The 10701-nt window shown below is 35.3% G+C and overlaps 1 protein-coding gene across 6 annotated transcripts in view; it reads left to right on the forward strand.

Annotated features, from left to right (window-relative positions):
* Window positions 1-10701, forward strand: part of RFC1 (replication factor C subunit 1) — a 41605-nt gene that overhangs the window by 10041 nt on the left and 20863 nt on the right. The window lies entirely within an intron of this gene.

Raw genomic sequence — 10701 nt, forward strand, 5'->3', positions numbered from 1 at the left:
CGTCTATTAGCCTTCCGGGAATTAAAAAAAATGGTTGTAGCAATAACTTGTGTATACCATGCCAACTTCTCAGTCTTGGATCTTGGCTTCCTAAATTCTTAAGGCATTTTTTGCTTTTAGGGAAAGAGCGCATATAGTCAACCATTCTTGATCTTTTCAAGTCTTCTATAGCCTTCTGAAATAATTGTTTAATTGATATACTTTTTTTTAAACTGTTAAATTCTGAGTAAAATTTTGTTTAGAATCAAACCCCTCTTTAGAAGCTGTATACTTAAAATTTGCCATTATCTGTTCTGTTGGATACTTGCAGCTTGAGTTAAGATTGTGGTTTTAGTTTATTTAGTTTGATTAAAAATTCTTGTGTTTGAATTTGTAATGTTTGTTATTTGCATGGTTGTTGCTCCTTATTACCACTTTTAGTGTTGCTTTGTGTGTGATATCCTTGAGCTTTGTGCTTTAGAGAGGAGAGTCGTCTTTGACTATAAACTTGGAGAGGAGACATTAATCTGTTATAAACCTGCTGTTATGGAAGTCTCATCCTGCAGAATTCTCATTAAACATGTTTCCTTCCCAGCTCCCAAACAAACCAGAAAAGTGATAGTGTGGTGTGTGGGTTTTTTTTTTCTTCCTTCCAGTGTTATTAGTTCTATCATAAAGCAGTTTTGTTTACAATTATTTACTTCATATTTGAGATGCAATGGAAAAGTCTTGGTGGCATTAGCTACTATTAGTTGACTGGTGAACATAAGCTTGCGTAGACGTGTGTCCTCACATCACATATTTGTGAGTTGAGCACCATTAGAGATATGCTGCTGACATAGGGGGAAAACACTTGGGTTTTGTGATTTCTGTAAAATGCATCTGTGGAAGAAAACTGACAGAGCTTCTAGTATTTAGCTTAATATTTCAGTACTAGTTGAAGATGGACATCCATCTCTCTCTCTCTCTCTCTCTCTCTCTCAAAAAAAAAAAAAAAAATTTTTTTTTTGGCATATGACAACACTTGGCCACATGTGTGTGCTTGCATTTGTCTTTTGTGGGGGGTGTGTTGAAGTTTATGTGAATATGCTTGCAACTTCAGGTTATGCTTTTGCTAGTTAAAGTGGAATAGGAGAGCAATCAATAAGAGGTCTGTTAGTGGCACCTAAGTAAAAGTGAAGAATATATGCAGGCAGAGATAATTCACTTACTAAAATTTATCTTATTGTCAGAATCTTAATCCTGATTTATTGAATAGCATGGATTGGAAGCATCTTAAAAGTTTGAATCAATTTACTCAATGTATTAGAAACTATTGTGCATTGTTATTGAATGGTCCACTGTTTCAGTGCTGTTAGGTATCCAACTTAAATTACTTGTGCTGTTAGGTTCCTTTTTTTTTTTTTCTTTTTCTTTTCCCCACAGACTTGCTGTTAAAACATACATATCTCTTTCTGCATTTTCTATTGTAATTTCACATTGTCTTGTTGTAATGCAGATAAACTAGGTGTTTTGACACCAAGCAGTGGTCACTGTACTTTGATCACCTACAGCACAAGCTGTAGAATTTTCCTGGAGTTGCAAGAGTAGGTGTATACATTTTCATCCCAGAGGCACGTTCCTTGTTTGCAATGTATCTCTGTCTACTTCCTATCACTTGGGCTTGAAGCAAGAGAGACTTGTTGTGCTTTTGACAGTTGCTGCTGTGGTTAAATATGCTGGTTAAATAGGCTTACTACATCCAGTCTGAATTTAGCTGAGGTTTTAACTATGGAGTCTTATGTGTTTGTCTCCTAAATTAAAATTCTTTCATAAGAGAAGTACTTCCCCTATACAAATTCTTAGAAACAGTAATCAAGTTAATGCCAACACCAACTTGAATCCAAATCTTCTTGGGTAAAATATGAGTATTACAATTCCAGTAGTTCTTCTGTGATTCATCTTTGAGTTTTAGGTTTATATTTTGAAAGAGTGAACAGACCCTATGCCTGTGTATAGTATTTGAGTTTTTTGTAAGATCATTGCTGAACATATAGATAATATTGCCTCCTTAATCTTACCCTGTATTTTTCAAACAGAGAAGGATTGTTTGCTGCTGAATCCCGTTAGAAGCATGATTCGGCTGGCTGTTTTTTCTTCTCTACTCTTCTCCTCCTGGCTCTTTTCAGAATCACTGTTTCTAAGATGGGTTGTGTACATCTTGTTCCAGATATTTGACCTGGCATTAGCTGTGCTAAGCTGCATATTCAAATGGGCCCAGTTTACCAAACTATCATGAGCACTTTATTTGTTTGTCCCTATCTTTTGCTCAATTTTTTCTTCCTTTGGCAATTTTACCAGCCACTGTTTTCTTCCCTAATCAATCATAAAGGGTGTTTAATAGCATTGACCTGAGAGTGGATAAATGGTCAGATTCCTGGGTAATAAACAGAACACTTTTAGGTTTATTATGCAATTGAAGGTGGTGTAATTGAGCTCTTCTACATATGATACCATGGGAACACTGGTCAAGGTTATTAGTGAAATCCCTGAAAACCACAGCTCAAGGTTACTGTTATCTAAAGAGTCTTAGGTACACACACAGTTGACTTATACTGTGTGACTAAAACAATGTCTTTATAACCTTGAGAGTTTACACTTTAATTTTGTTTGTATTTAATCTGTGCWTAAATTGTTTCTTCAGCATAATGGAGCTGGAGAGAGTTTTTGGCCGAGTGAGTGTATTTTTACTGTTAGGGACACAGCTATTATCTTGAGATACATACATATTTATACATATGTGTGTGTGTATATATAGAGAGATAGATTCTAATTAAATTTGTAGATGTTTGTCCTTTACTTTTTTCTGCTATTACACAGTTGAAAGCTTACATCAAGAATAGTCTTGTTGGACTTGTTCCAAACTCAGAACTTCATTCTTAGGGGCTTTGTCTGCAGCAATGTTTTTGAAACAGCCTTTTGGCATTTCTTTGGATAATCAGTTGCCTCTGCCTATTTCTGAATCTCATTTGAAACTTTCTCCCTTGTTGCTTGAATTTTTCTTCTGCTCTTCTGTATAACTTTACTTTGGGATACAGTTTTCTTGAAAAATGCTGTAGGAATTATCTTTTTAGTTTTTATAAGCATGGATTTATGAGAATATTGTCTTGCTTTCTGTTTCTTTTTAGCTTGTGAAGTTAAAAAAAAAAGTTCTTCATGATTCTGTAAGAAATACTTTGCTATTGGTGAAAGGATTTATTTTAAATAAGTACCTCTGGCTATCAGTAAACTAAATAAAGTGTAATTCTAGCAAGTAACGGGGGAGAAAGTCTCCTTCCCCCCCCATTTCTAATTGTGTTGTGATACCACAGTCTAGTGGATTGGGAAAAATCCAAATGTTTGTTGTACCTGTTAAAATACCACTTTGTTTGACTATTTAAGGAAGTATGGAACCTTGAGCTTTGCTTGCGGAAGGTGACCTGCCATTATGATGCATTGAACCTCATCTGCTTTCCTCACAGCTGGTTAGTTTGGTAGGAACTGTGCCTTCTGGGGCTTTTAGGGAATATACCTAGTCTTTCACATAACTTGTGCAGTGGTAATTACGCATACGTAGCAATTGTCTCGATAGGTTGAATATGGCAAAATATAACTTGAAAAAAGAAGTCTTGTTTTAGTGGTAGACCGAATAGCTTACAGAGCTAGGAAAACTGAGTAGGGTTGTGGGTTACTCAGAAACTGTTTCTTGAGAGCTTAGAAGATAGGACAAGAAGAGAATAGCCTGTGAATGTGCTTGCTAAATGTAGAGTGTGTGTTATTTATTTTTTTTAAAAAAGAACAGAAAGAAAAATACTAGTTCTGGTGGCCCCCCAAAATCGAAACGCTAGTTGGAATGAGCAGTGATTGTCTGTGAATGAGCATGTCTTGGACAGTGAAACGTTTCGTGCATAAATAGAAATTTGTTGCTCTTATTTCCTGAACAATACTAGTATTATATATACTTGCAGAAACTGCTACACTTGTGGAAAATGGATGAATGTGGTAAATAGCTGTTAATGTAGAAGCTTTCCTCTAAAGTGTTTTTATGAAAAGCTAGTTGTGAATGTGCAGTTCAAGGGAATTAGACTTAATATTCACTTGAGGAAGGAGAGCAGGGGTTCTGGCCTAGCAATCTTATGAAGAAGCAGGAACCAGTGTCACAGAGGACAATGCAAAAGGCATTTAGAAGCAAGCCCCACTGAAATTAAATTTGGAGCAGGTGTATAGATGCTCTCTACTTTGTGCCTTATTTCTCCTTGCATAAATTTGTGAATACCCACAGTACTGTATAAGGGTCCTATAATAATAAATGTGCTGCTGCACTCAAACTTGAAGTGGTGAGGGGAGTGTTGTATAAGTGTATTACATGTGTGCTAGTATCTGGCTCCTTTTATCCAGATTTGCCTTTCTGAATGGGGAGTAACTGGAAATTGGAGTTGTGGATGAGGTGAAAGGTGACCTTAAAGGGGTGATCTCTGCTCTTGTCAAGAGCCAGTGGTGATCCTTGTTCTTTTCTCTGCAGAATATAAGATGACAGCCATATCGGGAAATAAATGTGGTAACTTTGAATAGAAAATGAATAGGATTTATCCCTCAAAAGACAGAATTATTACTTCAGACAGGATTTGTCAGCCTGTATTTCAAATTGGCAGGATATAAAATAAAATCCTAGAGAAATATTGTTACAGAGATTAAATAGGAAAACTCTAATGAATCCAAGAGTTTTTAATAATTGGCACTGTGTTATTGCATTTATTTTTATAAGGAACCACTGTTAAGTTATGATGTATTTTAACATAGTCATTTTTATTACTTTTTGGAGTAGTTTAAAAAAAAGTTCTAGCCAGACAGATGGCAAGCTTCAGTATTGTGATATTCATTTGGTGTGTTTAGATTACAAAATGCTTGTTTTAATTATCAATTTATTTTTAAGGACACTTTATGGAAAAATAACTTTCATGTACATGTAATGCTTACTCTTCTTTAAAAGACAGGTTTTTTTGTTTTTTGGGTTTTTTGTTTTTTTGTTGTGAAAGCTATTGATTCTGTATGTTGTTTTCAGTATTTTAAAGCCAAACTTATTCTTACACCCTTTTAGAAAAGGAAACTGGAACACACAAGATATGTTGAACACTAAAACTGTTGAATAATTATGTGCACAGCCGAGCACAATGTCAGTGATCGTGACCTTGTTGGTAGTACAGAGAGGTGGAAACTGAGATCTCAGGAGTGGTGCATCTAGAATAGGCTGTGGAAATCATGGTAGAGGGAACAGTATTTTTCGGCCATTTAATATCTATTTTCCTTTTCATCTCCCAAGTAGAGCCTTTGGTTTGCAGCACAAACCATTGGGTTTGTGAACCCAGCTGATGTTTAGATAGATTTAAAAACAAACAAACAAAAAAACCCCCAAACCCCTTAAGTTTTAAAAGTTTTGGTCCTGTAAGTGCAAACAGATCTTAGGTCTATGCTCTGTGCGCTACACTGAACAGCACGCTTCTTAGCTAGCACCTAAAATAGTAATGCAGGTAGTATTTACTTATTAGTGTTTGAAGTAAAATTTTATATATATAAAAAAAATCACTGACTTGCAGGTTATTTGTGTTTACAAAGTCCCTGTGCCATTTGACGGGGGCGGGAATAAGCAACGCGCTTTTCTTTATTCACTAATTCACATACAGCTGTTGCAGACCTTAACTTATCTACGAGTAGCTTTTTTTTCTCTCCTGCTTATGACAATTGCAGTATAGAGCTTGCATTAATTATGTGGTCCACCCATAATGTTATAACTTGAATTATATTTTTAAAAATAGTTAGAAATTTAAGATGTAGGAGAATATTACAGGCTTCTTGCATGTTTTAAATTATTTTCGTGAAACATGTAAAAAGGGATGGTAARTTTTTGTATATAATTATATAAAATGCTTTCAGAAGATAAAAATGAAATTGTTAAGAGTTCTTCTAGTTCACATTTTTGTTTACTCTAGAGCCTCTCCCTTTATTTTTTTTCAATACTTGCACAAATGACCTTTGCTCAGAAATACCATAAACTTGATTTAACCATTCAGTATACTACATTTGAATTATAGAATTGGAGCGATTGCTAGCAAAAACTTTCCTCTATGAACTTTCTGTGACTGTAATTCTTAACCTGGTGGGAGGGGTGTGGGGAGCCCAATGAAGCATAGCGCTTGTTGAAAATATTGTATTCTTTGGATATTCTGATACMGGAATTTGATACTGGATTTTTGTTGTTTTTTCTTTTTTTTGTTCCTTTGTAGTGCGCACATATTTAGCCTTCCTTTTGCAGTGATGATTTTATTACTGTGCTGAATGCTAATAAAATTTTTCTGGAATTAGTTTCTTGGGCATTAAAGTTCCTATTTGTTTTTTCAGTACAGAAAGCTATTTTTAAGGTGTTTTGTTAAAAATAGACCAAACAAAGCAAAATCCATTTAGAATTTGTAGCATCTTTTAGAATGGGCCTACAGTTTTCTGCTTTGTTCAGTAGACAATTGTGGTTTAAAGTGCATGTTTGTAGTACATTTAAAATCAATTAGCTTGTTGAGAAATGACATGGAAAATCTAAATGACTGTAAAGATCAGTTTTTGAAACTTAGTTTGCAACTATTGTTTTTTTTAAATGAGGAGGATGAGTGGAAAAGTTGCATTCTCTGGTCACATGTAGCATCTGAATAATTCTTCTCTTCAAAGAGTTAAGGCTGATGAATTTTGAAGAATGTTGATTCCCTTATGGTTCCTTTTAAAGACTTATTTTAAGCACGAGGTGAATACAAAATTTATAGCCCTAGCAGTTCTGTCATGACTGTATTAAGTATTGGCCAATACATATTTAAAATAATCGTAGCATGATATAATAACTCCTCTTCATACAAACACCATTTTCTCCACCCTAAACTTCAGTTTGGACAGTAGCGCCCATTGCTTTAGGTTGCAAGTTCTTTGGAACAGCAACTGTCTTAAGTACGTGTACAGATGTGGTGCCATTAAAACCATGTCCAGAATATGCTCATTTTATAGTAAAGTAGGTTTAATGACTTTTGGATAGGATGTAGTCTTTTAGCTCCATTTAGAAGTCCTTGTATAGTTGTCTGCAAACATTTAGTAATTTAGCATACCTTTGCCATAATAATTACTAGTTATTTGTAACCTGTAGGTGTCCTGCCTGTATTTGGGGTCAGATAGTTTTAAAACATCATAGTAAGAGATTTTGTCTACTTTAAGATATTTTTGCATTCTAAACAGAACAACAACTAGGGAATTGCATGTTACACTGATGAGGAATTTGACAGTATAGCAAATTAAATGAAGATGAATAAAAGATGTTGTCCTAAAGGCCATCTGATGTGCTCTCCTATGTTCTTGTCACTGTTATCCCTCCCTGCAATAGGCTGCTGCCTCTTTAGATTTGATGAAGTCGCTCCTGAATGTGAGTCCTTTAAATGATTTGAATTTAAACAAATGCTTAAAATAACCTAGATAACTTTAATTGGACAGGGTTAGGGAACAACCGCTCATGTTGTTCTGCAATCGGCAGGTGAAAACCTGTTGAGAAAAGGAGGGGAAAAGAAGGAGGAAGAGCAATAACAAAGTTACAGGTGGGCTGCAGACATTTGTTTATTAACCTAGTTGTGCTGCTGCCAGAATAGCACACAAAAGCACACCTGGCTTTCATTTTGTGTCATAGAATAGTTCTTCAAAAGAACCAGGATTTAACAGTTGTTGTTTGTTGCTAGGGAAGTCTGTTCTTGCATTTTGCCTGGCATACTGGGGCCCTGCTTCATGTGTAGCATTTGTAATTAAAAGAGATCTTGTGGCTGTCATGCTTGTCCGCTGCATTAATCACATGATTATCTCTCCTTGTCACTTCTGCTGCATTTCCAGAAAACTAGACTATAACACATGCTCTTGAAATGTGACTTGTCTTCCTAAGTCTTCACAGACCTAATTCTGAAAAAGCAAATTTATATGTTCTGGGTGTTTGTTCATTATGTAGTACACAAAATACATGAACATAAATGGGGAACAGTATTCTCAGAATGGTGTCATTCTGCTATATATACATTTTCTCAGAGTAAAAGTCATCTAGTTAAGAACTGGGAATCAATTTTATTGTTACCTTTTTGAGGTCTCTATCCCCACCCCCTATGTAAGATTATCTCAATCTTTCACCTGGCAATTGCTATATAATACACAGGCTGTAAAAACTGCAGAATTAACCTGCAGTCGATTTTTATTTTTTATTTTTTTATTTTTTTTGATAAGCTAATACCTGATTTTTTGCTTTTATTTTCCCACAATTAGTTGGTTTGCTTGTATGAGTGGGAACCTCTCTCTCCTTGTTTCATAGGCCAAAGGTGATCTACAGGTCATAGGTTGAGAAACGTCCACCAGCAGTAGTGGGCATYATAACTTTGAAGATATTAAGAGCTCTAATCATCTTCATTTGTATAAAGAAATGGAAAGTGTACAACTGATGGACCACCTTTGCTCACTTGTTCACTCCTGTGGCAATAAGCAAGCCCAAGCAGTTTTGTTCTGAGGAAGAAATATTAATCTTTTACTTAAAGAACTTTTAAATATGTACTTGAAGTAAGGGGAGATTAGGAGATCAGGAGATTTGGAGATCAGGCAAATTGCTGATGTGTTTGTGAATTTCACAAACCTGAGATGAAACTGTCCTGAGCATCTGTCTGCTAAAGCATCTTTTGAAAATTTTGAAATCATTTACTTAATAGAATCAGTTTTCTTGTTTCTGAATGACCAGTTTCATGTTCTCATCCTGTCTTTTCATTCCATATTTACATGTATAGATGACTGCTCATAAGTGCTGGAAGTCTTTTCCCACAAGCCACAGCTTGCATTCAGTAACTGTTTCCAATCCTGCTGTTTCTAGGAAGGATAGGATTAAAGCAAAGCTCTAATTATCAGTAATACTTAGTACTTGCATCATAACTGACTCAAATCCACATCCTTTTTAATTAAAATCTAATTATATTTACTCTACATCTCTCTACTCGGGAGGAAGCAATATCCTGTGTGTGTTTTTTTTTTTAATTATTTAAATGGTTGTGAGTGAGTGAGGAAGAAATCAATATTGCGTGCAGATCTTCTGATGATAACAGTGAAGAGTAAAGATTCTTTTATAGCATGGTAGCAGTCTTAGATTAAGGGGGAGGGCAGGTTCTGTACCTTTTCTTTCCAAGACAAATTAATGTAATTATATCTGCATTAACTGTTGATTTTAGTAATAGGTATGTTTTACTCCCACAAATGCATTTTCTTGTTAAACTGAAAAATTACAAGAAGCAAAAATATTTTTGAAACAAAGCTTGTAGATAAGCAGTCTCGTATTCAGACCTCAAACTATTGTAAATTGGGAGCCTAAAGCATCCAGTGTCCAAATCTCACAGATATGTAATAGTTAAATTGAGCTAAATGGCAGTAAGAGATTTACTGCTGCCTCAGGCAAATACATTATTGTGTTGAGAATAATAAAGCTTTTATCTTCTTGGTAAGACTCTCTGCTGTCAGGTGAGGGGACCTGGGCTTGAATTTTCTCTTTCATATATTGCTTTGTCAACTGAATTGGCTAAAATGCCATTTTCCAGTAGATAAATTTTTATCTTTGGGCTTTCTTGAGTTAACTGCTGAACCAGTTTCCTCCATTACGGATATATGTGGTTTTACTTTTCTTTTCCTCTGAACCTTCTCACACAGGAATAGTCAGGATCCTCCTTTGTATTTGTTATATGCTACTTCATCAGCCAGAAGGTTCTACTATTGCCTTAAAATGCTGTTGCTACTACCATCCGTTGAGAAAAGATGAAACAAAAAAATAAATCTCTGTCTAGTGTAGATCAAAAACTACAGATCTAACAGACATGTAAGATAATCTAAATTTAGGGAAGTGAACAAGAATGCAGAAATTCTTGTATGAACAAATTAGAGGTGGCTTGAAAATGAGCATTTGTTTGTAATAGTACAGTGAATTTCAGTTTAATTGTAAAACAGATGTTTAGAAAATTCCCTGTTTATGATATGTTGAGGGGAGTGGTTGAAACTTCTCTGTTTTTGAGAAGAGTAAAACCGGACTTCAGTTAGAGGCATGCAAATGAGACCACATCTCTGTCAGTTCTGTTCCTGTCAAGTCTGTACTTTGTTCTTTTTTATCTTCTGTTCATTTGGGGGCTTTTCTTGCTGGTTGCTTTGTATGCCTTTCATGCTTTGTGAAATCTTCTCAGAATGCAAAGGAAGTGCTTTTATCACTAATCAAAAGTTTGTCCAATAATGGCTTGTCTTCTGGACTCTCCCATTAATCTAAACACTTGGCAATGATACCTGTAGCTTTCTGTGTGTTCCACTGGTGGGGTTTCATTTCTATAACTCTCAGTAAGACTTCACAACCTGACGCACAATTTTTTGAAGTCCCTGGTAATCTATTTTTGTTGATTGACTGGGTGAAAAGCTTGGGTTCAAAAAGAACAAATGACTATCAAACCCTCTTTCCATGTGTCATTGCTTTGAAAACAGTGTCGTGACTACTGTTGAAGAGTCCTGAAAGGAAGGATTGAATTTTTGTTTGACTTGTGTTCATTGGTCTGTGGGCAAATCCTTACTGATGCTGTGTATACCACATTTTTTCCCTTGTGGGTTTTTTCTTTTTTCCTTCTTTCCCTTTTT

The sequence above is a fragment of the Apteryx rowi genome, unplaced genomic scaffold (assembly GCF_003343035.1).
Source record: "Apteryx rowi isolate R43461 unplaced genomic scaffold, aptRow1 scaffold_664, whole genome shotgun sequence".
Taxonomy (NCBI): domain Eukaryota; kingdom Metazoa; phylum Chordata; class Aves; order Apterygiformes; family Apterygidae; genus Apteryx; species Apteryx rowi.